Raw genomic sequence first — 26,276 nt, 5'->3', positions numbered from 1 at the left:
CGGGATGCAGTTGTACACCCAAAAACAGAAAACTCCAGCTTTTATTTTTTTGCATCTGGTCCCATTCATTTTCTTCATCCATCTGGCAACCTAGGTACTCAAGGAGACAGGGAGCAGGTTGACTGTGGGCACAAAAGGGAGAGGGCAAGAATAAGAGCACGCCTCCACCATCAAGGCAAATTAAGGAATAATGAAGAGTAAAAGAGTTGATATATGTAGGATCTTAAAACTTCCAAACTCTCCTATAGTTACCAATGCCAAAGAGTATCTGACATTAAAATCTGCTGGGACAGAAAGTTGGAAAGCTAGAAAAAACTATTGTGAGGCTTGGTGACATCTTCCACATAGTGTGCTGCATGCTTGCACTTCAGGCACTCAGGGAATCACTTATGGGTACCGGTGTTCATGAAAAGCAGGTTTTTCTTGTGGAACCTGTCCTCTTGACTCCTCAGTGTGTTAAAGCTCAGGCTCGCACCATTATATTTTGGGAAGAGAGGCTTGGTGGTGAAGGGAAGTCTTTGCATAGTTTTGGCGATTAAGTTGTCTAATGTGGGGCCCTGCACCACAAAATTGGACCAAACTCAGAGATGGACTCAGAATTACGCATCCAATTACAAAGGATAGACTCCTTCCACACGCACCTTTGTGACCAAGGGTGAAATCCTGCCCCTCTTCTGTACTTGTGTATAGAGTGCATAAGGAACCTTATTTTGACAAAACAAGTTGCATCAAGGGAAGTTGAGATTAGATATTAGGAAGAATTTTCTCACTCAAAGGGTACTAAACCACTGGAACAGGTTGCCCAGAGGGGTTGTTGAAGCTCCATCCTTGGAGACCCAGGGAGACAAAGCCTTGGCTGGGATGATGGAGTTGGGGCTGGTCCTGCTTTGAGCAGGGAGTTGGACTAGATGTCACCTCCTGATGTCCCTTCAGCCCTCATTTTCTATGATTTTCCTCCGCACAAGCCTTTGGTAAAATCCCTCGATAACACAACACAGCCCTCACCTGGGCAGTGGTCCAAGGGTCCTAGACTGCAGGTTGTAGGGTGAATATTTTTCCACAGCCAGTTGGTTCAGATCTAGGGCCAGCAGCAAGCACTGAACTCGTTATAATCTTGCTAATCCTCAGTCAGTGCACCGTATACCCCCGATGTCTGTCTGGGCCCCTCCATTTCTGTTTTTACATCCCTTTCTTGACCCATCCTTTGCAACCTAATTAAGAGGGAATCCTAGTTGTAGGTTAGAAATGAAGGTGAAAACAGGTAGCTTTCTTAACTCTGTGCCCTGCTTTGAGGCTGCATGTTTATTAGGATGCACCCAACGAGGATTGTGCGGGAGCAAGAGGAATTTATTCTGAACAAAGTGCTTGTCAGAGGTTTCGCTCCGAAAGAGCAGGTTGCAGAAGTGCTCTCTATTAAAATCAATGCCCATTATGAACATGGAAATTGAGCGTTTGATGCAGTAGTTGGCAGCACTCGCTGATCTGAAGCCCCAGGTGATCCTGGTCTCATGTTCAGGCCCTGGAGGGTCCAGGATTTCCTGCAGTCTGTAAACATCCCTGGGAAAGAAGAGCTAATTATTTCTGAAACAAAACCCCTTTTGTTCCTGTAGCAAATGTCTTGCAAACAGTACTTGAGTGAGATCTCTCCCTAATACTGTCCTGCAGCAGAAACAGAGAAAGCATCACTTCCAACCTGAACATTTTCTCTCCATGTGGTTATAATTTGAAAGCATTGTGTACCGTTCCTTCCGGTTGGCCTGCTTTAACTCTCAAAAGCTTTTGCACAGTGGTGAGCAGGCGAGCATAATTTTCTCTCTGACCTTGCAGCCAGCTTGCTTAGGTTTCTTTCAAGCATCTGGACACCAGCTTCCTACTAACAGGAACGTATCACTGAGGATGAAACCTGCTCCTCCTCGTACACCAGTTTTGAGTAAATGTTGCTGCCCCCTGATCCATCTTGTGCCTAATGTGAGACTTAGTAAGTCAGGTGGAGCTAGGGAGTGACATGCAAACACTGGCCAATATTCTTCAGACGTAGTGGCGTTCTCGTGAGCCCTTCTGATGCATGCTTTCAGTCCTTACACCAGGGGTGGGCAGATCCAGCTTGCACCCAGACTCCATTTCCCAGCAGCCCCTGCCAGCATTACTGGAACCGGTCTCCGTGGAGACCCTGGCCGCAGCCTCGCTATGATAACTCAGGGCTGGGGTTGCCATGGCTACTGGGCCCAGCCGCTCTGGCAGGGGGCTGCTCTGGAGCTGCGGAGTCTTGCGGCGGGGGCAGCTTGGTCGGGGCTAGGACAGAGCCGCGAGCTGCCGCCTGCATGCTCCAGGCAGGGGTGTGCAGGCAACTGATAGCAGCTCTGCCCCGGCTGCTTACAGTGGTGACGGCGTGGTCCCGAGCCGCGGCAGAGCTGCGATCCACTGCTTGCGCACCCCTGCCCAGAGTGTGCAGGCTGCAGATCGTGGCTCTGCTGTGACCTTGAGCAAGCTGCCTCTGCCGCAAGATCCCAGCAGCTCTGGAGCAACTCCCTGCCCTGCCACATACATACCCTGCTACGATGGCTGGGGCCGGTCTCCATGGCAACCCCAGCCTTGCGTTGTCAGGGTACAGCTGCAGCTGGGGTCTCCATGGCACCCGGCCCCAGCCACGTGGGCAGGGACTGCCGGGAAATGGAGTCCGCTGCTGGCCGAACTTTGCCCGTCCCTGCCTTACACCCTGGGAATGTTCCTTGTCCAGTCCTGCACTACCATATCGTCATCAGCTGATTATCCCAATTCTTCAGATCGCACTGAGGCCGGCCCTAGCAAACGTGTTTGGGAGAGCAGCTTTTTCCAGTCGCGTCTTTGAGATTTTTGAGAAATGATTACACTTACTTCCTCTGAAGCTGACAGTCATGGGGGGTGGCTTGTATGTCTTGACACCAGACCATAATTATCATCATGTAGTCTTTGTGTCATGGCAGAGCTTAAAGGGGTCTTGTTGAGATGTACCCAGTATGGTTATAAAATTAAAACGGGTTTGCCCAAAAAGTTTGAAATCTATACAGGAGTCATTTGAAAGTTGTATGACGCAGAAGAAGAAAAGTGCAACAGCAAAGGAGTGAAAGGCAAAAGTATACTGTGCTGATTTTACATTTCGGAGTTCATTAATTTTAGCTTGTACACTTGATATAAAATGATAAGTTATACAGCTGTATGTACTTCACTGTCATGCTCTGTAAATGCATCCCAGGGGAAAAAATGCATAACATTGGTGTATTGATCCAAGGCACTTTGCAGCCAAATGCATTTCCTACACCATTTATTTCTTTCTTCAAATGGCAGGCAGGATCTACACAAGCCCGAATGCCAATCCCAAGACATCACTCTCTAAACTCCGTTGTAACATTTCCTGCTGTACAAAATAGTAAATAATTTGCCGAAGGTCTAGCTTCATATCAAAGGAGTTGTCGCAGACGGAAAGTTTAGAAGTGACAGCTCATTGTGCATAGAAGTTTAGAATAGCTCAGGAGGGTACTTGCTGTCTTCCAACCCTTGAGGTACAAAGCCACTTTCATACTTGAGTTATCCAAGTCATGAGTGTTTAAATGGATGGATGGGCTTAGTTTCTTTTAAACATTTTTTAAAAATGTCCAGAAGTGAAAAGTCGACGGGTGAGCAAGCTTTTAAAATGGCTCCCCATCCTTCCTTCTAGTTCTGTTCCCCTGGAGCCTTACCACTTAATTAGAATAGCGCTGCTTCACTTTTTTGTTTTATGTTACAGTGCCACTAAAACCCAGTCAAGTTTGACTCCACATCTTGCTGGTTATGGGTGAGCTAATCCAGACTCCAAATTGCTTACCATCCCGACAAATAAAGCAAGATGGGGAACTGAGGCAGAGAGTCTGTAAGTAGTTTTATTTTACAGTGTTACAAAGGGAACCTTTTGAGTAGGGATGCAGCTTTTTGGAGTCCCCTGGCAGCATTTAGCCTCAATACTGACTCCTCTTTCTATTTGCAGCTTTTTTATAACATTTCTCTGTCTTCCCACATTATGTGCTGCAAAATAACGACTCGGGACTAAATGGAGACATGTTTCTTTTTATTGCATCAAACAAACCGCAAACCAAGGTGATGGGAAGCAGCCTGGGCCTAGCATGAGACTTGGCAAGTCGGATGGAAACATTGCTATAGTTCATCTTCCGGTGGGTTCATTTTCTCTGGATCCCTGAGATTAAACTGACAGGCGAAAACACTTCTCTTGCAAGTGGTGGAGCATGCTAGTGAGATGGACAACGTGCCAAACAGCCATGGGTAGGGCATGAAATGCCCTGCCAAGCAGTGTTGTTATCAAATGGCGTTCTCCTCTGAATTACGCTCTAGTAGAAATGTCTGCAGTGAATTCCTGGATTGTATGACGACGTCACCTGGCTTGAAAACTCCAGGCTCAATTGGGCGTTTGCAGGTACCGGCAGTGGTTAAGGGGGACCCACCTCGGTGCAGGTTTGGTTCTTGTGCAGGTTGCAGTGCTTCTCTGGCACGGGGAGTACAGCCACCGCATAGCGCCGTGACAGGGTGCAGTGTGAGACGGCCAAGAACCGCCGCTTTATCTTTGTCCCTGGATGCAAAATGGGAGGTCTAATAATTTCATTCCCACTGTTGCTCGTGTGACTACACCGGTGTGGGACATGCTGTCAGTTGAAGGTAATTGTGCAATAGATACAGCTGATTTAATTAATGGTAGTTAATTAACCATGGACTGTGGTGTACTGGGCTTCCAGCCATTGCTAAAGACCTCTGGTCGGAGGTGGTTCAAAAAGAAGAGAAAACATCGCAATCCTGAAAGCCACAGGAGCGCCAGCTTTGGTTGACCTTGTTCAGTAAGAGGGACGAGGCTTTGATGCAGCCTGGTGTGCAGCGTGCACTGGAAATGTTCCTTTAGAAGGGTATTTTATCCTCCAACATTTTTATTGGTGACAAAAATCCCTTTTACCATTGGAAAAAAGCTCCAGGGAAACAGCCACTATATAGTGGGTGATTAATTAACTGGTAGAATTGTGTGCTTCTGGTGAAGGTCAAGACCCTTGTGTTGCAGAAAGAGCGCTCTTTAGCTAATATTTCTTTGCCATGTTCTGAAATCATAGCCTTTGTGTTTTATTGTTTGTTTGTTCTCACTCTCCAGTCCTAAGACAGCTACTTCATTATTAAGAGGCTGCCATTCTCAGCCGTGGAAATCAAGATAAGCTACACAACAAGAGTAATTGGCCCTCATAAATAATCTCCCTTCTCTGATGGCTCCTGCTCCTGCTGTGCATATTATGCATGCCAGCAGCAAGAAGATGTTATGCAGCTTAATAATCCAATTCAAACAATACAAAATATTAATATGTAGGTTTTATAAAACAGTTTAGTTTGGCAGTAGGCAAAGCTCTTCCGGAGACTTGGGACCAGCTCATTCCCTGTCCCTGTCTGGGGCTTCACAGCATCCACCCACGTGAGGATGAAAAGCCCTGCTCCTAACCGCTCTTGCGCTCTTTTATTAAGCCAACTAAATAGTTGGCAAAATTGTTCTTTGCAAGCTTTCGGGCACAAACACCCTTCTTCAGGCACGTGCATCGTCTCAGCTACAACCAGCAGCCCTTCTCCACGCTCACTTTTGTCTAATCCAAACCCTTGCAGAACTGAGGTTGGGTTACACAAAGCAATCAGTAACCTCTGTGTTTGTCTGCCTCCCTTTTCTTTCCCTCACTTTCTGTGATATAATACTATTGGTTTCATACTGCTTTATTGGAGCTGTTTTCATTCTGCTGGAGATTATAAAGTTAGCCTCCCAGGTCAGCAACTATCTTCTCAACCCCCTGAAGTCACTTTGTGAGTGGGAGGTGTATTCTTTGCTCTTCAAGAACTTCACACAGGAATGAAAAGAATTTGTTCCTTAATTATACAGTTCCAGTCTCATCAGAAAGTATAGTATTAATCAATTTTGTGTGTCCAAGAGACGCCCACTGATGCAGAGTTATGTGATGAACAATAAAGTGTACCTTCACCTTAAAATAGTTTCATAGAGAGACAAAAATACTTCTTTTGTGACCGAAGGATGGTTTATAAGGGTTATTTAGACGTAGATGCAAGCTAATAACTCCCTCCCTCCCCCCCCCCATCCATCTGTCTAATTTCAGATTTAATTTTTGATTTCCAAAACATTTTGCCAAAAATTTCCAAAATTACTATCAGTTTTAGGTTCTTAATTTTCTGGGCATCCAGTTTGAGCTTCCTTTTGAGGAACTTGATTTTCAGCCCAGAATGAGCACCCCATCTCTGAAAATCAGCGCCCTTTAAGGTTTCTCAGAATGGCATTTTAATTCACTAGTTTCTTTTTGACATGTACGCTGCGACCTCTGTGAAAAGTAGCACAATGTTTTGCCTCTTTTCGTAAAAAAGCAAATGTCTAACTAGATTAGATGTAATGTTCTTTCTGTACGTGATGACTGTGCACCAGGCTTTCAGCGCCCAATGTCTGATGACAAATGCCGAAGTAGTTAGAACAAAGCATTCATGCACAACATCACCTTCTGGTACAGTAATTACTGTCTTGTAAAAATTTGGATCATGTTGATGTTTCAAATGTGTCTTAATTCCTCAATGAATCTTCAGACTAATGTGTCATCTTGCAGCATATATCCACCAAACCCCACCTCCCTCAAATTGCTGCTCTTCGCATCTTCACCTTCTCTCAAGGTCTTGCTAGAAGTATTTCTATATCGGTAACCTAAATATGCTTCTTGGACACCATCCCAGTTATTGAGCCAAATTAGGAATGAAAGAAATGGAAGCTGTTGAATGAGTTTTGGTGCCGCCTGAGTTGTTCGGTATAGACTGTACTGGAGCGTTCACTTTTTCATGGCATTTACTAGCGTTTCATGGCGTTCAGTAAGGGCACGTATTGTTGAGCTGCCCTTTCGTGGCACAGTGACTTGATGAAGAAGGTAAGCAGAATGCTTCCAGGTTGCTCTCTTTTGTCTTTGTCATCCCGAGGCATTTTCTGAGGCAAAGAGTTGTGCTCAGACCCAAGACATTATGACGACCAAATAAAAGTCATCTGTTTTGTCTAGCGTGGCAAAGCTGCTAGATTCTGTGCGATTGCCTTCTGTGTTTCCAAAAAGCGTACCCGCACTATTTGGGGCTGGGGGGTGGGAGAACGCAAGCTTGACACGGTGATCTAGAGCCAAAAGTGAATTTATCAGAGGCCCAATAATAGCTTTTAAAATGGCATTTTAGGCCTGCGGGTAGGGGACGGACAACCGTTGGTCTTTCCTTCCGTCAAGGAGCATCTCTTCTTGGTGGGTTTGCTTTGGCTGTCTTGTTCATTTATCTGGGATCCAATGCCAAGCATACTCGACAGGGGTTTATCTGAAAAGATTCCTGACATTGTATACATTTTGCAAAGAAAATCTATTTTTCTTCACTCTTATGGCAGGGAGGGAAAACCCTGTTCAGACTTCTGGAGCTGGTAGAGTTAAGGGATGATTGGAGTAAAATGTGAATGTTTAATGTAAATAGCAAGCAAAAACCCTCTAATAGGTTGCTCTACTCTTCTTTTTCCCCATGACTTATTATAATACCTTGCTATCAGGGACTGTCATCCTTTACGGGCTTACATAAACTATTACAACAGGGCTTCCAACTGCCTGGGGTGTTACTTTGAGAGAGAATATATTATTATTAGAGTTGGTTTTCTCCTAAGCTTTGAATAGGAAACCATTACTCAGGTGGCTAGTTGCGAAGCTTGTGCCAGGAGGTGACTGAGCAGATGTGAGCTCAACTTAAAAGGTATTTAGATGTTGTAGAAATACAGCAATATTAAGCAATGTCATTCAAGTCTAAATACCTCCAACAAACTTTGAGGCATCGAACTTCCCCGCTCGTCATTAATCCGTAGGAAATGTCCTGTCCCTCAACATCCCTGTGCTTGAAGTGACTGTCATTTGTACTAGTCATAAATAATATCACCGTCAGCAGTACTTGGTTGTATAGGAGATCATTTTTGCTATTTCTCCTGCTTTGTGTGACTAGAGATGCATGTTTTTATATATTGCCCTTATGTGAACTATAGTATCACTAAGTGGTTTAAGTGAATTTGAAAATATGTATTTTTTTCAATCCATTTAGAATAAAAACATGCCCCCAAATCTGCTGCTCAGCGTGTTGGAGCGGAGTTGTAAGGCCTCCTAAGTTTACGGAGAAGCACTCTCAGGCTCGGTATGAAGAGCAGCTTTTGAAGTGCAATTTTCACCCGGCAGATCTGAGGAATTAAGTCCTCGCATTTCCTGGAAGCCCTTACAATCCCGCACCTGCCATTTGTTGGGATGTTCTTGTTTGGTTTTTGAAATACTCTGTGTTGCAGCACATAAATATTTATTAGCCATATTTTTCCAGGTAATTCATAGACTCAGACGTTAGGGCTGGAAGAGACCTCGGAAGATCTTCGAGTCCAGCCCCCTGCCCAGGGGCAGGAAGTCAGCAGGGTGTGAAATATTATATCTCTTTACTTTCTGTAGAGTTGAAGGTCAGCTGCATCAAGAAATGCAGCCAGAAGCTAATACACATGCGGTGGCAGAAGTGTCTTGATCAACTTCTCCCCAAAGGACTTGCCATCCTTGTCTTCATTGCACTGCTCCCTATGAAACGCACCTAGCAAAGGCAGGTCTCTCTGGGTCCGCCATAGGAAAGGAACAATTTCTGATGTTTCTTAAAGGCAAATTTGTGCTTGTGTTACTGTTGTGCTACCTTTTAACTGTTTTCTGTTTACTTTGGTCTCTTCTGCTTGCTGTTTAGGAAGGAAGAAAAGTGCATGAACACACCCAGCAATGATCTTACAGAACGATGTCTTTTGAAGGAGTAGGGCTTTGTCGCAGCGATGGTGTGCTGGATGAAACGCCTTCTTCAGCGCGCTCTTCTGTTCATCTAGGATATACAGATTGTACTGCTCTGATGCTATGGAACTCCATCTGACTTGGACTGCAAGTTCAGTCCTGTAATGTCGAGTCCAAGAGCCCATTTTTGTGGAAATAGGAAAGATAAAATAGCGATATATCATGTTTTCCCCTTCTTTCATTGTGCTTACCTTCTTCCTGTGCTAAAAAGAATAAATGCAAAGTTATCACGGAGAGAAATGTGAGCGTGTTGGAAGGCGTATGCAGTGAATGATAGGAAACCAAGTAATGAGGACACTTCCTCTGGCGCAGAATGGTTCGTGAACCCTGCGTTTCAAGGCTTATCATTATTCCCTGAATAGCCTTCTCACCTTCATCCACTAAAGCTTACAAACAGGTTAAGGGGGAAGTATGATGGTAATGCCTTGCTAGCAATGCACAAGCGTTTTCAGCTAGAGATATGTTCAAACAGAACGAATCCGGGGCTTGTTTCGGAGTTGGCAGTCTTGGAGGTTGCAGCTCCATCTGCAACTCGCCCACGTGACAGCACGCATTGGGAACAAAATTATTCATACTGATGCTAACAGAGATTGGAGTCAGACCCACAGCAGTCTTGGAGCCGAGTCCTTGGCGGGGGGAGGACAGAAATTGCATTTTGATTGTGGGGTCTTCCTCATGCTGTGGGAAATGCTAGCTGTAGTTTAAATTGGTCGGGGCGTGTGGGGGACACTTGCAGCGCAGGGTGAGAAATGTATTGCTTAAAGAAAGCTGTCAGGGTGAAAATAATTTACTTTAAAAACTAGATTGCTTTCCCTGTGTTGCTAATAGCACTTTTAATATTAAAAAATGAAAGTAATTTAAGAAGCTATTTACCTCGCCCCATTCACACTGCCTATTTACTTTTTCAACTTCATTTAGATTGGATAACGAAAATAAATTATTTGAGTCCACTTACGATTGTAGACATGTTCCTCTTGTGAGTCCCCTTCACTAGCACAAATGCTAAAATATTTGCTTTGCAAACATTGTTCAGTGAATCCAAACAAAAACTGTTTCGTTTGAAATAAAACTGCGTGAAATATTTCTGCAAATGTAGCTTAACTTGGGTAAATCACTGCCGATGTACCTTGGGAGTTCACGGGAGTTGCAAAACAATCCCTAACCACTGTACTGCAAGATTTACCTTTGATTCAGAATATCTAACGGGGAATTTTCTGCTTCTCTTTACAGATAAGCCACAATAACTATATTCTGTAGTGTGTATATTATAGAATAAGATTTCATTTTTCTGTGCTGTGAAGCATCACTTGGGAGAAGATGGTGTGTTGTTAGAGAAGCGTCCTTTTAAAAAAAATGTTGAAAGCTCCCTGTTCTGCAGTGCAGCCCACGTGCAATGGCCTCTACGACTCCATTTCTAATTGTGGTTTTGGTTTCGTTTATACTATTCAACCTTGTCTCTTCGAACCGATACCGAGTTTGGGACGGTTTGGGTAAGGGATGACACTACCTTTGTCTTGTGTATAAAGAATACTGAAAACCCAGTTCCAATTGATTGGCTGATGAGAAGGAAAGTAATTCTTGTATTAAAAAAAAAAAGAACCAGGTTTGAGTGTTACATTCCTCGATTCAGGAGTGTAGGTTGTAGCCGCGTTGGTCTATCGTTACGGGATAGCACTTCGGCCCTTCCTGAGGAGGGCTGGAAGAATGGGACATTTGCATTGCTGCAGAGCCTGATAAACAGCTTCATTTTAAATGTTGATGGGATTGCCAAAAAGGATTTGCCAACCTATTCAGAAGCTCGGTAAATCCTGAAACCTCTGAAATAATTCTTTCGTCTGTTTACTTTGTTGGCTTTTTATGAGTTTGTTCTTCCCCGTTGTTTGGGCAAGGCAGTGTGTCCAAAGCTAAAGATCTGCTCTTCGGTTCTTAACTTGCCTGCGTTTTGAATCTGGAATCAGTTGAAAAAAGCGTGTAGCTTTCTGTTAGTTTTTGATAGATATTAGAGGCTGGAAGGAACCTCTCGGGATCATCCAGTCCAGGGCACGAATTGGTTGTTTTGGAGCATAAAGTTCCTTTAAAAAAAAATAGGTCTTTGCAAGGCAAGCATGATGGATACCATGGTATCCCTAAAAGAAGCAGCCATTAGTGAAAGGCCATATAAGCACATAAAAACAAAGTGTGCTTTTGATTAATTATATAATGCAATGGTGTATTATATCATTCATATTTTTATTTATGAAGAATAACCTGCAAATCTGCGGTATTTGCTCTAGAAACCTGGCGTAACTGTGATACCCGGGGGGGGGGTTCACCTTATTATCATTCTCATTCTTCGCCAGATGACGTTTCCCACATGGCGCAGTATGTGCACGGTCTCCGCTGGGTCTATCTGTGCTCGTATCTACTTGATTCTTATTGAGTCAGTTTTAAAGAATTAGAACAGCTTGACATGCCAGTATAGATCTGGCCATAATAGAGCAGTTTTAATTTACTTCTGTAGTTCTGCTGCTTCACAGAAGGATGAATGGTGTGTAGAGGAAACATTTCCAGTAACTCCAGTGGGATGTTGCTGAAATCCTTGCTCCTACCCCATAGGAGCACTTCAAATTAACGCCAAATGGTATCTGTTGCATTGTATGTAATAAAACAGTGCGAGATATGTTTTGCCGCATTCCCAGAGCAGAAGAATCACAAGAGAGATTAGAAGGCAACTGCTAACGACATCTGTTTAAGCAGCCTGCTTCTTTTTGTTAAAGCAAAGGAAAGGGGAAAGGCTTATGGAGGTAAAAACCTTTGGTGGAGGAGAGCCGCCTTACTGGTTGAAATTCCTCCTTTTTCCTGTTGGTACGAGTTTTAGTTTTATAGAGGCATCCAGGGCCCAGTCGCAAGAGAGAATTGTTGCCATGTCCACGCGGAGACATCTCCTATGAAGCAGTTTTCGGAGGCACTTTAGTTCTGGAAAAATAGGTGCCCAAATATGATGGGGTGTGACTGTGGGTAGGAGACGCCCTGCTTCGAAAGCTATGTACGGACGCACGCAGCACAAAATATAGCTTTGCGTGGTGAGGGTGTGTTGTTTCTCCAGAGGATGTATAATGCATGGGAGTGAGATGCATGCCCTGAGGACGGGTAAGCAGCAATGTTCGACCTGTACATAACGGATTTGCGTAGGCAAGTGGCTCTCAACTGGGGAGCGGTGAGCCCCTTCTAGGGATGCCACCGTCACCCGCCCTGTGCATTTCCTGGGGAGGCAGATTGGGACACGGCTGTGGCCAGGGCATGTTTTGGGACCACAGTCCTTCCTGGTCTGACCCCATGCTCTCCTCCTGAAAACAGGTGCACTGGCTGGGGTGGAGGGGGTGTCCCGTGCCCCCCCGTTTCCGGGAGGAGCATCAGCCCTTTGCACTGCTAGGCCCAGAGGCAGGATTCCCCTGGCAGCCACTACTTAGTTAACGCTTTACAGCCTGGATCTACAGACCGATTGGTGGCAGCTGTGGGAGGGTCAGTGCAGTGCAGTAAGGTGAGTGAGAGTGAGACGCTGCACTCGAGACCCTGCCCAACTCTCCCAGCCCCCTTCCGTGCTCATCGCAACGCCTTTCCCCCTTCCCTGCCTACTGGCCACGTCTCTGGGTTACACCTGGGTTTGGGATTTAGGGATGCTTCCTTCGAAGTAGCATCAGCCCTGCCAACTGTTTTCAGTTTCTCCCTCCTTGTATTATAGCTGTATCGGCAGGGGGAAGGTCCTAAACGCCTCGTTTTCTGGTCAGCTGCCTCTGTATTAGGCGAGTGGTTCTCCACTGAGGTGCCATGAAAATCGGAGAAGTCAAGGAGTGGTGCCTCGAGCCTGAAAGGGTTGGGAATGGCTCGTCTACACTGGGATGGGCTGCGCCTCGTCGATTGGGATGTTTTGCCGAAGCTTTTAGAAATGCCAAGATGAAAGGAAGAGCTGTATTTTCAAGAGAGGAAAACCTGATTGCTGGGAAGGAAAACAAGAAACCATCGTTATCAATATGCAGCAGCAGAGGCTTGCTAGACCGGCGAACAAAATGGGCTTCCGTGACATGCTGCAGAGATCGGCGTAGTTAATGCCTTATCAGGTTACCAAGTAATTTCCGCGTCCTCCCCTTTCTGTCCCACAAGTCAGTATAATGCTAGCAGTGAATAGGATTTGAATAATCGGTCCTGAAATGCACTGATAGTAAATGCAGCGTGAAGCTTCCAAGCATGTAAACGAACACAGCTGCAAATCCTGAAAAACCAGGTCTCCGTTATCTGTAGCAATCAAAGAGCCCGACCAGACATTTTGGTTTCAACGTCCTCTCTTGCCTTCAAGGCCAAATTTGGGGCTTCATAATATTTCAGAAGCCTTTCTTCGTTTGATGCTGCGTGAAGCTGAAACGCTGAGCCTGAAGGACAAGAAAATACTCTTGCTATGACTCGGCTCTTAGTGTAAAGTCAGCGAGGAGTAGCGGCAGTTAGCTCCATGGCTGCTGCCCTGAAAGTGCGAGTTCAGAGATGCGTCGTCATCACAGTGCTGACCTGAGACGTCGAAGATGTCAGAAAGAGGAGAGAGAAAGTTGGGAAAGAAGAAAATCTTTGTAGAAAGAGAAATACATTTCCCCATGCAGCCTTCCCACACTTCTTTCATTTTGAACCAAAGGTGATTTCCATTTGAATATTGTTCTTTTGTTAATGTACTGTCTACAAATACTATCATTTCTTTGTCAGAGTAATGACATACCTGCCTGCATACATACTGAGCATGCAATTTTATGCTCGTTAGACTTTGAATAGTAGGAGCTACGATGGTACAGGGTTTGTAATGAAATTATTGTCTGCCAGCCTCGTTATATCTGTCATTAGCTGTCATCAATTGTAAAACATTTCGGGGTGGTTAAAAAGTGGAACAAAACACTAGCTGTAACATTGAGTTGGTAATAAGCTTCTAACAAAATTCTGCGAGTGGTCACTTCATTATGTTTTATGCAGTTTTATTAAAAATTCTCCATTTTTCACTGCTACAGGAATATTTGAGAGAGAGCCCTGATACATGGCGGGACTCTTCTTCAGCTAAAAGGTGGGGCACCTCGGTTTGCACACTGATACCACACAGCCTATTAAAAACCATTAGTTTGGTGATTCGGAGTGAGGAACATTTCACATGGAGTCATCGGCAGTATTTGTGCTGCAGCAACCTGAGCTTTCCTCGGGCAGCTCCCCCGCGAGCTTTGACTAGACCCGCTCCTATTTCGCTTGTGAGATCGTAACCCAACGTGCTCATGTGAGGTACGAGGTGCGACATGAATTTTAGGAGAACCCATCTGTGAAACGAACTTCTGTAAAGAGAGCAGAGTCATTATCTGGGCAACAGCAGAGCCCGCCACGTTAACTACCAAACTGGCAGCAACATGGATGATGCAATTAAAACTGGACAAACGATACGGGACGAGTTGGGTTTGTTGCTGTTGCCAATGACTGTTGCTCATTTTTCATTCCCCTCCCCCCACAGATGATCATTTGAATTCATATGAATAGGAACTTGAATCGTGAAAGTTGTACAGGTGGTTGCACGAATGAATATTCATTCAGATAGATCTTAAATGAAGCTGCGTTATTCATGATCCATCACTGGTAATCATGAAATATTTAGAAAAGATTAAATTCATCTTTTTGAAGAGGAGCAAGCACAAAGCCTAGGCACCATTGTAGTCCCGTAAGGTCTATGAAACATTTAAGCACCCCTTCCCTCCAACAGGCCTTTTGTCAAGGACTAGATTTCCTACCCTATCCCCGTCTCCTCCCCCCTTCTCAAAAAGACTAACTGTACAGGGGCCATTATTCACAGTTAATCATTCACTTAGCTCCGAGTGCTGTACAGTGAAGCAGCCTGCACGGTTAGAGCAAGGATAAATGACTTCTGATAATACTTTCCTTTGGCATTCGTGATTCTGTCGGATCAAGTCAAGTCAGTCCCGAGGCCGCACTAACCATTGGGGCACCTTTGATGTAGCAATCACTTTCCTCCCTTCTTCCCGGTGTTTTGCACTCCTTGTACTATCAGCCCGTTGTAATCCCATCCAGTCTTTGGTGGTGGTGGTCCAGCTGGTAGGTCTTCCTCTCCTTCACCTGCAGCACCCCAGGATGGTGTTGGTGAGGGAGATGATTCTGATGGATCTCTTGTTGCTACGGTTTCTCATCAGTTTTTCTTTCTGCTTTTGCAAGTGCCTCCTGAGCAGAGAGCTGGTGCATGTTGCTGCTACTTGTAATTTTTGTTATTCACACTTGGTTGGGTACCGATTGAAAAAAATTTGAGTTTATACTAACTTGACAGGGCACATTTATTTTCTGTCTTTCAGATTTCAAACTGTAGTGTTATTACGCTCTGGATTTCATGAGGTTCTTTTTCATCCAGGATGGGATTCATGGATAGCTGAGCAGCCAGTTAGTAAGCGACTGGCATGTGGATTTTCATCTTTGTCTAGGATTTTGCATTATGGGATGTAGTAGAAAACCGCCCCTTGTTTAATTTGATTGAGATGGATGATCACAGAGAAGCTTGGTTTTTTCAACAAGTGACTGACTTTACAAAATATTTAACAAAGCTATTTAATACTAGATTGTCTTGAATATCCAGCACAGCTTCTCCCAAGAAATCTAATTATCACTATATTGCAGTGAGCAAGTTAAATGCCAGTTAAACCTTTTTTGAGCGGGGAAGAGAGACGGTCCAGTGGATGCCATTTGAAATTAGAGATGAAAAAGACTTGGAACGTTTCATCTTCCCTTCCGGTCCAGAGTTCTTCCATGCAGTCTGCCACAAGTGCTTTGTTCCAGCAAATTTTAACTCGCTCGAGCACCCAGTGCCCTCGGGACTGCTCCTGATATTCAGCTTAAATGTTCCTTTTTGTTAATTTTATATCTTTGTTCATCTTTAGACTCTTTTATACCTTCCTAACACTTCTTGGCATCCTTAAGGTGAGCTTATCTTTATGCAAGACTATGTATCTTTTTGGTCCTTCGTTAGCACCATCGTAACTGATTAAGTGCACCTGCTGGTGTTTGCAACTGCCGTCACAAAGGAGATCTTCTTCCTTCTGTCTGATAACATTTGTGTCATTACATTGGCTGAAGCTCAAAGATGACTTGTCCTTTGACATGCCAGCCTCTATTGCTGGAGCTTGCCGTTTATAAATAATTCCTTTTTTTAACCCACTTTCTGCACTAATTACAGATGTGCAGTTGCCCTAAAAGCCAAAGCGTCCGAAAGGATTCTGACATGAAGACCTTCTTCCTTCTAATGAGGAGTTTTGATTTTGAGTTCAGGCTGTACAACTAACTTCAAAGCCTTGGAGAAACCAGCTTCTTGTGTAATTAGATTTCTTGACCACTAGATGTGGAAATGAATCTACACGCTGTAACATGGACAGCTCAGTACAAGAATCCAAACAGTTATTATCTGTTAAGTTTAGCATAAAAATAAATGAGAGAGAAAACAGAAGCTGGGAAGGTGATCCTTTAGTGAACCTCTTTCTCACTGCTTTTATAGCCTTTCACCCACGACAGCATGCTGTCAGTTCAGCAGCGTAGTCTACATCTTTGGCTTTGGAGCAGTTTCCAGATATGGTCTCACGTAGAGTGCATTGCAGTGGTCTAGTTCAAAGTTAAAAAATAGGCAAAAAGCTGTAGGAGGGCTCGTTCTAAAGAGAATGGCTGCAGCTTTATAGTCATGCAGAGAGAAAAAACAGCTCTTGGCCACGCTGAGTAACAAACATAAAAACCACTCTTTGTAATAAGGTTTCTGAGTTAGAATCATAGAAAAGTCAGGTTGAAGGGAGCTCAGGAGGTCACATCTAGTGCAACCTCTGCTCCAAGCGGGACCAGCCCCAACTGCATCATCCCAGCTGAGGCTTCGTCTGCCCCGGTCTTAAAAACTTCCCTGGATGGAAAGTCCACGGCCTCTCTGGGGAGCCTGTTCCAGTTCTTTAGTACCCTCCTAGCGAAACTTTGTCCTGATATCCAACCTCAGCTTCCCTTGCTGCAACTTGAGCCCATTGCTCCTTGTCCTGTCATCTGCCCCCACTGAGATCAGTCCGGCTCCATCCTCTTTGGATCCACCCTGCAGGGAGGTGAAGGCTGCTATTCAATCCCCCTCCGTCTTCTCTTCTGCAGACTAAATCAGCCCAGTTCCCTCAGCCTCTCCTCCCAAGTTACATCCCCCAGCCCTACAACCATTTTTATTTCCCTCTCCTGGACTCTCTCCAACTTGTCTGCATCCTTTCTGTAGTGGGGGACCCACGACTGGACACTAGGCTCCAGACGGGGCCTCATCAGTGCCACTGAATCGGTTAGGAAATGGTGACGCACTTCCTCAGTCAGGATAGTTGATAGAAGTGCAGTGCAAAACAATAGAAATTAGTGGAAAAATTCACTTGAGGGCTTAGATCAGGCCTGTAATTCTCACAGTCCTTCAGGTTACTTCCTGTTAGCACCAGACTGCTAGCATTCGTCTAGTCAGTGCAGAGTTACTAGTGAAACCGTGAACTAAATTTGGTTCGTTGGTTTTGAGGGGGTTTTTTCCTCCATTATTTTAATTTTTTGGAAAGGGCCTGTTGTTGGCCTTTCTAGCAGGCAGAGCACAATATGCTAATACCTATAAATGTCTGCTGGTGTAAAAGATAACGTGGCTTCTCCTCCATCATCCTGGTGGATACTGAAATGAGCTATCCTTGCAGCGAATGTGGCTGTACTTGATGATCTAGCAGCAGTCATTAGCAACAGGTAACTTGGAATTTAGATGGTGGCACATACCTTAGTACCCAGTGTCACAAAGCCTTTTTAAAGTTAACTCGGTGATTGAACCCAGTACTTCTCTAGAGATTAGCAGCAATTAATTCAGCGACAGGGAATTGCTCTTTGAAAGGCGTGTTCCCTGCAGGTCGTTAATAATTTCAGGAAACTAAGTTATGTTCGTTATTGAAAAATAACAAGCAGGAATTTATAAGGGATGTGACAGTGGCAGAATGCCCGGGACCCATTTCTGTCTGGTGGCAGCAAGCACAGATGGTAGTACCATTAGGCATTAGCAGACATTTGTCCATATCCTTCCCAAAAAGGGCACCAAATGCTGAAGTGACTGAAATTTGAGCAAATGAGCAAATTTGTAGCTCAGAGATTGGTGAGAGGCTCTGCACACCCTTTGTTTCGTATTTATTTTAATAAGCTGTCAGGGTCCTGGACCCTTTGTAGGACCAAACCCTCTGGGAGATGCTACTCAGAACATGGGGGCGTGTCGACACGTGCACACTTAACGGGCATTGGCCTGATTTAAGTCGCATTTAAGGGTGCATGTCTACATATGCGTGCCCTTAATGTGCCTTAAAAATGGTGACGTAAGGCTATTCAAGCCTAAATTTGATACCTGCATAAAGCAGGCATCAAATTTATGTGCAAATAGCTAAATGGCATTAGCGAACATGTAGACATGCTAATGCACACTAACGTGGTATGTGTCCATTGATTTAGGACTAACTTTAGTCCTAAGTCAGTCCATACACCCGTGTCAATGTGCATTAGCTCATGCACGTGTGGACACGTGCTGGGATACTAGACAGGTGCGATCTAGAAGGGTGCCCTTCTAGATAGCTGCATTTTGGCATTGAAGGCTTCTGCTGTAGTACCCCAAACCAGACATAGTATTTCCCTGTAAGAAGACAATAGCAAAGCCAGACGGGATTTGGAGGTGAGGAATGAAACGATGAAGGGGTTCGAATGCAAGGAGGAAGGAAATACATTTGTTTCATTTGGAGAAAAAGTGATTGTGGAGAGGGCTGCAGCTGGGAGGCTGCCAAAAGGAAGAGTGAGACGCATTGATCTTTCTTGGCGCGGAGGGTAGGACGTGAGACAGTGGGTTTAAACCACAGCAAAACAGATTATAATCAGCAGATCTCCAGGAGGCTGGGGGGGAGGGGGGATCTACAACTCTAAGAACAATGGAACAAGCTGCCCCGAGAAGTTGTGGGTACTTCTTTATTATTTATACTACTTCTTTATTGGTACTTCTTTATTCTTCAGCCTAACAAAGGGTGTTTGTGCCTGAAAGCTTGCTAAGAAGAATTTTTCCAACTATTTGAGTTGGTCTAATAAAAGATACCGGATTTACCCAAAGAACCTTCTCGTTTTTATTGGAGGTTTTCAAGAAGAGGCTGGATAGACACCTGGCTAAGAGGATTTTGGAACAGTGAATCTTCTATCCAAGCAGGACTTGGGTTACCCTTCCAGTCTTGAGTCTACCGTCTACTTGGGGACCAGCATGAGCTTTTGCAGGTTACACCCACCTCAGGGGCAAGGGCAAGGGCAGGGGCAGAACCAGCGCCAGAATTGGGAGGAAGGCATAAATGTGGCCTTTCATATCCTCTGGATCTGAGGATCAAGCTCACGGTTTTCCAAAGAGAAGCAAACTCCAGTTCAGACAGATCCCTAGCTCTAAAGAGTTTGTTAATGAAGATTACAGCTATAGATGCTGAAGTGTGCATTTTTGTTTTTATCCCTCGCTTTGAGTGGATTGGATAAACTGCTCAAGGGAAAACAATAGAACTATTAGAAAATAGCATTTTGTCTGCCGTGCATTTTGGGCTAGAGCACATGGGTGTTGACATGTAAAGTCCAGGGTCAATTGTCGGTTATGGCACCTGGCAGAGAGCTGATATCAGATTTCCAAATATGATTGTAAAGAGCACTTCACTGTCAGGCAAAGTCGAGGGAGCTCCCAAAATAGAAGGAGTTTCTCCCGCGTGCGCAGGGCACGCAGCGGCAGTCGTGCCCCAGAACTTTGCTTGGTTTCATACAATGGTCTTGGCTGAAGGCTCCATGGCCATGAACTGAATAATGAATGTTCTTTAGTCATTTGTGACTGTATTGAATCCTTTCAAAAACTGCCTTGCTTGATTCAAGCAGTACAAAAAGGAAGGAAAAAAAGAAAGAAAAAAACAGTTTTCGTCTTTGCATTTCTTCTGCAAGAAAAGGAGAAGCAACATCGAGTATCACTCCCCCGCATTATTCATATCCCAGGGGAAGAGATTAAGTTTTGACCTTCGCCATAATCTGCATGTTGGAAGCTGCAGCTTGAAAATACTGGCTCTTTATCTCCCACTTTTACTGAGGTGGTCTCGGGAATGGGCTGGATGAGTTTTTGGCTTTCCGTCTTTTTTGAAAGATCTCTTCCCGTTCATTCATAGACTCCTCCCCAGTGCAAACTCTTTCCAGCGTGCCTCATATGCTCTGTGCGCTCTTTGTAGGCCTGGCACTTGCAGCTAGCCTACAACTGTCTGCCAGTCTCGCAGCTCTGAGGGCTTGGGTGTTAAAAGCCCCAGAACGCTTAGTATGCCTCGTACGTGGAAGAGTGCAAGTGATTTCAAAATAGTGGGTGGACCGGCAGACGCTGCCAACTCCCAGCAAATGTTGCCGAATGTACTGGCCTTGGTCCATGTTGGGGGTAGATTGGCTTGTGCCTCGAATCACTTGAAAGGAGGTGAACGAAATATCTGGAAGAGCAGCGAGTCAGCGAGAGCGATGTGCTGAACGGAGGAGGCCAGGCCCCGGGAGGAGAGAGGAAACTAGGGGGGGAGGCGCTGGAACGGGAGTTTGCAGTGGGAAGGACGGCACAGGAGCATCTGGCACCCGCGAGTGACGGTGGATATTGCAGCTTTTCTACCGACTGGTGGTGCGTTTTCTCTTGGGGCTGTAGAGACCAGCGTTAGGTCCTGCCGCGGCGGTCGCAGGTGTACGTGCCGTGAGGGCTGCTGTACGAACAGGCTGTTTCCTTCGGTTACGTTTCTGTTGCAGTGCAAGCGGCCATTTCTTACAGTGGTGTTGGACTCCGTGGTTGAGAAGGGAGCACCGCTTTGCCCCAAGCCTTTGGGGGGCCTTAGCAGGAGTCAGGACAGTTCTGGAAGCCTTCGTATCCTGCTTGCAGGTGTCTTCGAAGCACAGTTTTGAGCATCCTACTCTTACCTCCCCACCTGCAATTTGCCCATGTAGGATGTCCTTCGGGATGTGCCCATCTTCCATCCTGGGCCAAGGCCCAGGAGAAGCACAATAGCATTTTAACATGCGGAAATTTGAATAAGCCAGGTTTCACTCCTCGTTGCTAGCCAATTTACTCCTTGATGGCTTATTATATGTTGTTAATAATGTAACAATGACCCACTCCCTTTGCACTGTCAGCAGGCGTTGGACCCAGGTCTGACAGCGCATACCCCTACCACTTCTAGTACAAAGAAATTGCTTAGCTGGTCACGCTTGGCAGCGTGCAGCCAACGGAGAGAGATGCGGCATCTACATTACACAATGCTCACCAGTTTGAGCCTTTTTCCTTTGCTAATTACTTTAATCTCACATCTGAAAATTATTTGTCTTATGGGAGGAGTTTCATTTTGAAAAATTGGGCTGTTCCCTGGCATGTGGTGCCCTAGAGGCATTTGTGGTGTGCACAGCCTTGAAAGCTGATTTTTTTTTACTTGTTCAGTCCTTTTTTTTCCCCCCCTTCCTGGAGCCTGAGATTCGGTGAGGCATTGGACAGTGGAATTGGAAAGCTGACAGCAGGGCTGAGCTGAGGTGGGGTACGGAGATGACGGAGGTAGGTCAAACCTACAGCTGAAGACCAGCAGTGTTTCAGTGCAGCTTGCTAGTGTTTGTGCCACAGCTTCATGTCTGGTCTGCAGAGAGGAATCCTGAATGCCATTCACCGTCCCAGTGTTCATTTTGCTGCTAAATACCTCTTTGCCTTTCATGTTCATCTTTTTCTGGCAGCAGTAAGATAACTCAAAACACATTTAAATAAATAGTCTCCTTTTTAATTCTCAGTGTTCAAGAAGCACTTTAAAACATTAAGCCTATAATCATCCCAAATATTTGTTAGGATGAGCTTGGAATAGGTTGGGGTTTTTTTTTCATTTAATCCTCCTCTGTGTTTGCATTTCTAGTTTGCTGTAGCTGTTCATGCGGGACCCGCGCCGCTCTGTGTTTCTAAGAACAGCCCCAAGCTGGGATTCTAGTGCAAGTGTAAAACTCTTTGGTAATATGTGGATGTCCAAGAAGTGAAGCTGAGAGCCATGTTGCCACGTGGCATAATTCAGATTGTACCAGGTCTGTGATCAGTAATTCCATAAGTGATAGCGAATCCTCCGAGACTCTTAATTCTCCAATGCAGCACAAAGCACAGCTGCTGATTCTATTAAGAAGCTGTCCCAGTTTAGAAAAATGAGCTTGCAAGGGAGGAGAATTACTTCTGAGGAAAGACTGGGGGAACTGGGCTTTATTTAGCCTAGAGAAGAGGAGACTGAGAGGAGGCTTAATAGCAGCCTTCAACTCCCTGGAGGGGGGTTCGAGAGAGGCTGGAGCTGGGCTGTCCTCAGTGGGGGCGGACGACAGAACGAGCAGCAGTGGGCTCCAGTTGCAGCAAGGGAAGTTGAGGTTAGACATCAGGAATGAGTTTGTCAGTAGGAGGGCAGTAAAACACTGGGACAGGTTACCCAGAGAAGTGGCGGAGTCACCATCCTTGGAGGTTTTGAAGACCCAGCTACAGCGTGGGACTAGCCAGCGGGCACTCCCCCCACTAGCACCCTCATGCCGCAGTGAGCCCTGGCCACCATTTACATGCATTTTGGTGCACATAATTACTCCGCTGTAAGATAGTACTTTTCCCGAACAGGACTGTTACAGCAGAGTTAATTTACAGCTTCCTAAGATGGACACACATGGAGACGGTAACGCTTTACTGCGGAGATAGGTAATTAGTCAGCTCCATAGCAAGTGCACGTGTAGGTGCACCCAAGAGCCATATCGGGATGAGCACGGATGTGTGGCTTGTGGCACCGCAGACCCCTCTGCGGTGCCACACGTGCAGATGTTCCCTGCAGTGCCGCCTTGCAGCATGGGGGGGTTAACCTTGGGAGAACCCAGGGTCAAAAATACCCACGCCAAAAAACGGGGCAGCGCACGTGCACGTCACCCAAAACCAGAGCCTGGCTGGCCGGAGCTACACTCCAGCTGCCCGCCAGGCTTCCTGCCACAGCTGCAGCCATGGGAGGCCCCCAGGTAAGGCTGCTGGGACCAGCACAGTTACCGGCCCCAGCCTCCCCTGCCCCACCCAGGCTAACCTGTTGTGCACCGGAGCACACGTGGCACGGGCATTCCCCAGGGACAAGTAGGAGCGGCACAAGGCGTGTCACTGCTCATTGTCCTCGGGGAAGCAAACATCCACACTCATCTGGCCACATCCCAGGAGAGCAAACTAAATCCCCCAGAAGCTTTTTTTTTTCTCTACATGCTTTATATTTAAGGGGGTGAAGGAAACTCTTGAGATGAGCTCTTGCTTCAAGTTTGCCATGTTGAGACTATAACTGTAAATTCGGTAGTTTTTCCATCTGATGGTGACTTGTTAAAAAATAAAATAAAATTCTGCTAGTTCCACTGGTTCCCAAGATGCAAGGACTGTTTGAAATGCATGCATTTCCTTTGGACTTTTTACTTGAAAACACTTGCCAGGCACCAAAAACACTACTAGGCAATAGCAGGCAACACTTTCTGTCTTCAGTGCTGCTCTGTATTTATTGTATTTTCTCGCTTGTCTCTTTTATTTTCTCCTAATAATAACATGGCTTGCCCACTAGCTGGAAAATTGACTTTCATGGGTGTTGCTAACACACTGGCTAAGTTTCCCAACTTCTTTTCTGACCAATCAGTTCGATGCTTGTACACCTCTTAAGCATTATCTCACTTAATTTTCTGAAATTTTTCCTGGCTTTGTTAGCATCTCTCTTGTAATCACCAGCAATGTTGGAGCAGAATGGTTTTCTGACAGATCCTATCACTGGGGGAGCATGTCAGACCAAATAAAACCGCTTCTACAAGAACCAATTTAGGACTAACAGCCTTGGAGAGCAAATCAATTTGTATCATTTCCTTATTTTCCACATATTAAATGCAAATGTCTACATTACAGAAATAGCATGGCTGAGACTTTAAAAGCACATAAGTGAGGAAATTCAAAGGTCTGGTTCCTCCAACAGCAATAACTCCTCTGCTTTGTGTTTGTCGGATTTTTCTTTCTGCATCTGGTGCTATATTTAATGTACTCTTTTGGGTATGGGATCTTTTAATTTTGTGTATGTAAATACCTTTGTTGTAAAAAGGAAACGTGGCATTTCGATGGGGCGAGTCTGTTGGTTATTCTGTCTGCCTGGGTATAGTTATATAAACACACGGTCCAATGACCGACTATTAAGATAAATGACATTTCCGTTTCAGACATAGCAAAGATTGTATGCTCGAGAGGGCAGGACCCGCTACGCCGTGCACACAACCGAATGTCAAAATCACCAGTGCCCTGCAGAAAAGCTGCTAGGCCTGCTGGTCTGTATCTATATCATCTGTTAAAAATAGTACAGCTCTTCACTCATAACAAGTCCATACATGGGAAGATCAACAGATAATGCTGGGATGGAGGTTTAGGAAAGAAACAAGAGAGATAGCCCTGGGCCTATAATTAAGTTGTTCTAAAACTGGGTAGTTAATACACATATGAAGCATTTCTCCCCCCGTCCCCCTTATGTTCACAGCAATCAGCAAAATACCTGAGTAGTTGGGGAATAACTTCTTAAGGCTGACTATCTTAGATCAGGGATACTCAACCTCCAGCTGGGCCAGATGTAGTCTACAGAGCCACAGCATCTGGCCCATGAGGCTCCCTGTGGCTCAGGAAATTTGGTGCCAGGAGAGCGGTGGCCATTAATGCCACCACCCCCGCTGCCAAGTTCCTACAGCCCCTTCCTTTCCCCCACGGCCAGATGGGGCTGGGCCAGACGTCGTCCTCCCCACGCAGCCAGCTTGGGGCCAGGCCTTCCGCGCGGGGAGGGCTGCTCTCTTCCGTGCAGCCACTGCGGGCAACCGATCGGGGCCTGAGCACTGCCCAGCCACCTCACCGGGGAACAAGGTGGAGCAGCAACGGCATAGATTATTAGACTTTTTCCTTCCATTCATGAGTTTAAATCAGAGGCTTGCCACTGTCCAGACAAATGGCAGAACGTACAGATATTCTTTGACATCATCCGTTATTCTAATATTTCCAAAAAAATAGAGTAAGGTAGAGCTGTCATTATACGTGGTAGGAACCGTCATTCAAAACAGCAGCGCTCTGCCGAGAGAATTCTAAAAAACAAAAGAAAAAAGGCTAAGGATGGTTTGGTAATATGGCTCACAGTTAGAAAGCTGCGAGTTTTAAGATTTTAATGCAAGACGATTGCTTTGAAGAGTCGGTTCCGCATGACAAACTCAGCTCGTTGCTGGTTCAGTTGCTTTATCGACAGAACAGTAATCTTGTCGCTAACAATCGGTGCTTCTGTGGGTATCATCAAATACAAGTCAATAAAGCAGCAGTTGGTGAGTATAAAAGGAAGAATACAAGGAAAAGTTGGATAAATTAGAAAGTCAAAATGAGAAGGATTCCAATTCACTTGTAAGCTTTGGATGTCATCGCAAAATAAAAAATACAGGAGTAGTAATAATATTTAAGGTAACATCTTTTAGCCAAAGAGACCAGAACAGCTAACTAAGCTTGGTCAGTATAGCTGTCCCCAGCGTACAGGTGAGGAAGCTGAAGGACTTGCTGCCGGTGACCTGTAAGCACAGGGATGTGCGTTCACCCTCGGCGAGTTGGGACCGTTCTTGAAAGAGGCTGCACCCCTTCATTGCTCACTGGACTTTCAAGGAAGACAATCCAGGTCTCCTTACCCCACCAGTAACACCTTTTGGTGAAAAGGGGACAGAAGCGGCTCAGAGCTCCTTTAATATCTGGTCAGACTGAAGCTCCAAAAAAGAACGATTTTCTGCCAGCATCTGGTCATGAAAATGATGCTTTCTTTGCACTTCTGCCATGCAACAGTTTGGGGAGCGTTCATGATGCTACAGCTTGTCACAACCCAAAAGGTGTGATTTTTATTTGTGTGTGCTTCGGCACTGCTAAATTGTCCCCGCTAAATTGCAAGCTTCCTTGCACGGTGGAGTTTTCTGCTGGAAAGGAGACCCCCGGTGCAAGGGAGAATTTCCCGCCAATTTGGAGCTTGTTTTGCAGGGTGCATTTCTTTGCTGCAGAGAGGAGATACTCGTTGCAAAGAGTTCCCGCCATTGGTATGCTAATTCGAGTCCCATTATTGGCCAGTTCTAAATTATTCACACGTGGCGGCTAGTGATTGGCTTGCTAGCCGTATAAGAGGCTTGAGTGGTTTCCGCCCAAGTTGGAGGACTCCACGAACAAGGGAGGAGGAGACTTCACGCTGTGTGAAGATCTCTAAGCGCTGCGGATCCTCA

At 45.4% G+C, this 26,276-nt stretch overlaps 1 protein-coding gene across 3 annotated transcripts in view; it reads left to right on the top strand.

Moving 5' to 3' along the window:
• The window catches only part of LOC102386865 (leucine-rich repeat and fibronectin type III domain-containing protein 1-like protein), a 120,813-nt gene that overhangs the window by 40,624 nt on the left and 53,913 nt on the right, over positions 1 to 26,276 (top strand). The window lies entirely within an intron of this gene.

This window comes from Alligator sinensis, unplaced genomic scaffold (genome assembly GCF_000455745.1).
Source record: "Alligator sinensis unplaced genomic scaffold, ASM45574v1 scaffold1302_1, whole genome shotgun sequence".
Lineage (NCBI taxonomy): Eukaryota > Metazoa > Chordata > Crocodylia > Alligatoridae > Alligator > Alligator sinensis.
Note: the sequence above shows the minus strand (reverse complement) of the source record. Positions and strands in the feature narration are given on the sequence as shown.